This window comes from Triticum dicoccoides, chromosome 3A, assembly GCF_002162155.2.
Source record: "Triticum dicoccoides isolate Atlit2015 ecotype Zavitan chromosome 3A, WEW_v2.0, whole genome shotgun sequence".
In the NCBI taxonomy this organism is placed as follows: Eukaryota; Viridiplantae; Streptophyta; class Magnoliopsida; order Poales; family Poaceae; genus Triticum; species Triticum dicoccoides.
Genome location: NC_041384.1, coordinates 116,321,526 through 116,327,512, shown reverse-complemented (window position 1 = coordinate 116,327,512; position 5,987 = coordinate 116,321,526).

Below are 5,987 nucleotides of genomic sequence, written 5' to 3'. Positions count from 1 at the left end.
GTGATCTGGTGGCTGTCGCCTATCAAAAGGTGTCGCGTTGGCTCGGACACGACCAAGGCCCCCAGTGATGTATAAAAAGCAAATGTCAAGGGGTAAACCGGAGTCCGTTTTAAAAATAGAGCCACTCCATGTAACCACGCATGATAAGAAAGACAGAGACCCCGCTTTAGCTGAGGCTCCGGTTTTATTATATCAAAGATAATATATACACTGTCATGATATGTACATAGATAGAGCCGATGGCTCAAGTGTAGTAAGGTCAAAGATGAGCTATATTCCACGGCCTGTTAGTCTCCTCCTCCGATGTACGTGAATCTTTATGCTCTCGAATATCAATTAGATAGTATGACCCGTTGTGCAGATTCTTACTGACCACGAAAGGTCCCTCCCAGGGTGGGGATAACTTGTGTATATCTGTTTGGTCTTGGATGAGCCGAAGCACCAAATCTCCTTCTTGAAAAGTTCTGGTTCTAACCCGGCGACTGTGATAGCGACGAAGATCTTGTTGGTAAATCGCCGAACGGGCAGCTGCTATATCACGCTCCTCGTCCAATAGGTCCAAAGCGTCTTGCCGTGCTGTCTCATTGTCCGCTTCGACATAAGCTGCCACCCGAGGCGAATCATGCCGGATATCACTAGGGAGAACTGCCTCTGCTCCGTAGACCATGAAAAATGGCGTGTATCCTGTGGACCGGTTTGGCGTAGTATTGATACTCCATAGCACAGATGGTAGCTCTTCAACCCAACATCCTGGTGTTCTTTGCAATGGGACCATAAGCCGGGGTTTGATGCCTCGCAAGATCTCTTGATTAGCCCGTTCTGCCTGTCCATTGGACTGGGGGTGTGCCACTGATGACACGTCAAGCCGGATATGCTCTCGTTCACAGAACTCCTTCATAGCACCCTTAGATAAATTGGTACCATTGTCAGTAATGATACTGTGTGGAAAGCCAAACCGGAAAATCACCTTTTTAATGAACTACACCGCTATTGCTGCATCACACTTGCTGACAGGCTCCGCTTCAACCCACTTGGTAAATTTGTCAACTGCCACCAAAAGGTGGGTTTTCTTATCCTTGGATCTTTTAAAAGGTCCGACCATATCCAGCCCCCAAGTTGCAAACGGCCACGTTATTGGGATCATCCTCAATTCTTGAGCCGGCACATGAGCACGCCTTGAAAATTTCCGACATCCATCACACCGTTTAACCAAGTCCTCCGCGTCAGCATGCGCTGTCAACCAGTAGAACCCATGACGAAACGCCTTTGCCACCAGAGACTTTGAACCGGCGTGGTGTCCACAATCCCCTTCATGGATTTCTCTTAAGATTTCACAGCCTTCCTCAGGAGAAACACAACGTTGAAACGGCCCTGATACACTGTGACGGTGCAATTCACCATTGACAATCGTCATAGACTTGGATCGCCGGACTATTTCACTGGCTAGAATCTCATCCTCTGGTAACTCCCCCCGGTTCATGTACATAAGATAAGGAACTGTCCAATCCAGAATAGCATGCAATGCTGCCACCAATTGAGCCTTCGGATCAGGAATAGCCAAATCCGCTTCACCTGGGAGCTTGACTGACGGGTTGTGCAGCACGTCCAGAAAGATATTAGGCGGGACCGGTTTGTGCTGAGAGCCCAAACGGCTTAAAGCGTCCGCCGCTTCATTCTTCCGACGGTCCACATGATCCACTTGATAACCCTGGAAGCAACCCGCAATATTATCCACTTCCCGAGGATATGCAGTCATGAGCTGGTCCCTAGAATCCCAAGTGCCAGACACCTGTTGAACCACGAGATCCGAGTCACCGAAGCACTTAACCCGGCTTAAGTTCATCTCTTTAGCCATCCGGAGACCATGGAGCAAGGCTTCATACTCAGCTGCATTATTAGTGCAAGGGAACATTAAGCGGAGAACATAACAAAACTTATCGCCTCGTGGGGAAGTTAACACGACTCCAGCCCCAGAGCCTTCCAGTTGCCTGGATCCATCAAAATGAATAGTCCAATATGTGTGATCCGGCTTCTCCTCTGGTGCTTGTAGCTCCGTCCAGTCATTGATGAAATCAACAAGTGCTTGAGACCTCACCGCCGTCCGAGGCACATACTTCAGTCCGTGTGGCCCAAGCTCTATAGCCCACTTGGCAATCTGGCCAGTCGCCTCCCGGTTCTATATGATATCACCCGAAGGAGCTGAACTGACCACTGTGATGGGGTGCCCTTGAAAATACTGCTTCAACTTCCGACTGGCCATGAAAACACCATAGACCAGCTTCTGCCAATGCAGATACCTTTGCTTGGATTCAATAAGCACCTCGCTGATATAATAAACCGGCCGCTGAACCGGATATTCCTTGCCTGCCTCCTTGCGTTCCACCACAATAGCCACGCTAACTGCCCGAGCATTGGCTGCTACATATAATAATAGTGGCTCTTTGTCGACCGGAGCTGCAAGAACAGGCGGATTGGCTAACTGCCGCTTCAAGTCCTCAAATGCTTCATCAGCAGCCGGGCTCCAAATGAAATGGTCTGTCTTCCTCAGCATTTGGTACAAAGGAATGGCCTTCTCTCCGAGGCGGCTGATAAACCGGCTTAGTGTGGCGATCCGGCCCGCCAAACGTTGAACATCATTGATGCACTTCGGTTTAGCCAGGGAGGTGATAGCTGTAATCTTCTCCGGATTAGCCTCAATTCCTCTATTAGATACCAGGAAACCCAGTAACTTGCCTGCCGGAACAGCAAAGACACACTTGGCCGGATTAAGCATCATCTTGTAAACTCGCAAGTTGTCAAAGGTTTCCTTCAAGTCATCCACCAGCGTCTCCTTTTGCCTTGACTTTACTACAATATCATCCACATAGGCGTGCACATTGCGGCCGATCTGTTTATGCAGGCAATTCTGTACACACCGTTGATAGGTGGCTTGGGCACTCTTGAGTCCGAAGGGCATAGATACATAGTAGAAGGCTCCAAAGGGAGTAATAAACGCTGTTTTCTCCTGGTCTTTAACCGCCATTTTGATCTGATGATATCCAGAGTATGCATCCAAAAAACTCAAATGCTCACAACCCGCCGTGGCATCAATGATCTGGTCAATGCGGGGGAGGGCAAAAGGATCCGCTGGACAGGCCCTGTTAAGATCTGTGTAATCCACACACATACGCCAAGTGCCATTTTTCTTAAGAACCAACACAGGATTAGCAAGCCACTCTGGATGGAACACCTCAATGATAAAGCCAGCTGCCAAAAGCCTGGCCACTTCCTCTCCGATGGCCTTTCGCCTTTCTTCGTTAAACCGGCGGAGGAATTGTTTCACCGGTTTATACCTAGGATCCACATTAAGAGTGTGCTCAGCGAGTTCCCTCGGTACACCTGGCATGTCGGATGGTTTCCATGCGAAGATGTCCCGATTCTCACGGATGAACTCGATGAGCGTGCTTTCCTATTTGGGATCCAAATTGGCACTGACAGTGAACTACTTAGATGAATCGCCGGGCACGAAGTCAACAAGCTTGGTCTCAGCTGCCGATTTGAACTTCAGATCTGACTCATGCTCTGTAGTCGGCTTCTTCAAAGGAGTCATATCCGCCGGATCAACATTGTCCTTATAGTACTTCAACTCCTCCGTGGCACAGACCGACTCTGCATAAGCCGCATCACCTTCCTCACATTCCAAAGCGACCCTACAGCTCCCATGAACCGTTATTGTCCCCTTGTAACCCGGCATCTTGAGCTGCAAGTAGATATAACAAGGCCGCGCCATGAACTTGGCGTAAGCCGGCTGGCCAAACAAGGCGTGATATGGGCTCCGGATCTTCACCACCTCAAATGTTAGTTTTTCCGACCGGGAGTGGTGCTCGTCCCCAAAAGCCACGTCCAGGGCTATCTTACCAACAGGATATGCGGATTTGCCAGGCACCACACCATGGAACACCGTATTAGACGGTCTGAGATCTTTGTCTGTTAAACCCATGCGGCGGAATGTCTCATAGTACAGTATGTTAATACTGCTTCCTCCATCCATGAGTACCTTGGTGAATTTATAACCCCCCACCTGAGGGTCTACCACTAATGCTAGCTGGCCCGGATTATCAACCCGGGGCGGGTGATCCTCTCTGCTCCACACGATAGGCTGCTCCGACCAGCGCAAGTAACGTGGTAAGGCCGGTTCAACAGAATTCACCCCTGCTTGTGGAGTTTTCGGTCGCGTTTATCCAAGCTAGTTGTGAAAACATGATATTGCCCATTGTTCAACTATTTTGGCTGGCTCTGATAACCCGACTGCTGCTGCTGCTGCTGCTGGCCGTTCTGATTATTCTGGTGATTGTGACCGCCCTGATTGCGACCTGAACCGGAAGCTCCATCGTGATCCGGCCCATGGAAACCGGATCCTGAACCGCTACCTGACCCGTGATCATACTGGAAGGCATTAGAGTTTTTAAACTCCTGCATGATATAACAATCCTTCCAAAGATGGTTAGCCGGCGCCTCATTCGTCCCGTTCTTCGGGCAAGGCTGATTCAGCAAATAACTCAAGCGGCTTGCGTTAGGATTGGGAGCCCCATTACGATTTGCCGCTTTACCTCTACGCCGCTGCCCCCTGTCCTGTGCATTAGTGTTGGCCACAAAGTCCATGCTGCCATCCGCCTTGCGCTTGCCTCCGTTTCCATGACCCGCCGGTTTGTACTGCTGCTGTTTGGAGTTGCTATTCTTCCTTCCCTTCCCTGCTTCATCATCATCAGTCTCGGGATCCTTGGTACTGTCCGAATCAGCATACTTCACTAGAGCGGCCATGAGGGTTCCCATGTCATTACAGAACCACTTCATGCGTCCCAATTTCAATTTTAAAGGCTCAAACCGGCAGTTGCCTTCCAGGGTTAAGATCGCAGAGTCAGCATTAATCCTTTCGGACGAGTGCAAAATTTCCGAAACGCGGCGCACCCAATGGGTTGTTGATTCTCCTTCCCCCTGGACACAGGCCGCCAGGTCTACTATGGACTTGGGCTGCTTACACGTATCCTTGAAATTCTGGATAAACCGGGCCCGCAACTGGGCCCATGAGCCGACAGAATTGGGCGGTAGGCTCTTCAACCAGGTACGAGCCGTGCCTTCCAGCATCATGGTGAAGTATTTTGCCCACGCGGTCTCATCCACGTCTAACATCTCCATGGCCATCTCATAACTCTCTATCCATGCTTCAGGGGATAAATCAGCGGTGTAATTCGGCACCTTGCGTGGACCCTTGAAATCTTTGGGCAGACGCACATTGCGTAAAGCGGGGATTAAACAAGGCACTCCCAAAGCGGATGCGACTCCTGGTCCGGCGAAGGTGGTAGGGCGAACCGGTGTAAGTTGACCCGCATCATCCTGTGCTGCTAACTCGGCCTCCCTCCATGCTCGGGCCCGGTCCACCACATCCTGAGCATCGTGAACACCACCTGCCAGGTTATTGCCACGGGCCGCTTCACGGCCTCGCACATTGCTCGATATGGCCGGTTCATCCAAGCGCCTTCTATAGCTCCGGCTTGGACGGGGCGTAGAGTGAATCCGATCACGGCTGTATGAATATGCTTCCTGCTGAATCAGCACGGTCCGGAGAAGCTCCTTAACCCGGCGCGTCTCTATCGCTTGCGGAGAGTCCCCTTCAACTGGGATAGCCTCTAATCGCGCCGCAGCTGCAACAAGGTTGTCCATAGGATTAGAATAATGACCTGGGGGCATCTGGACCGGCGGAAGAATCACAATGTTCTGCTGAGGAGGTTCCATCAGGCAAGGTTGGACCGTCCCCCTGGTCCTGGTGCCTCAATCCGGTTTGTCTCCAGGTGCCGTGGCGGATTACTGGGTCCAGCTGCTGGAGTGTGAAAGAGATTCCGAGGATCAAACCCTAACGGCAGGCGTGATCTGTGCTTCCGCTTTAAGACCTCCTGTGATGCGTTCTGGTCAAGCATGAGCTTATAAGCCCGAGCGTCCAAAGAGGCCCG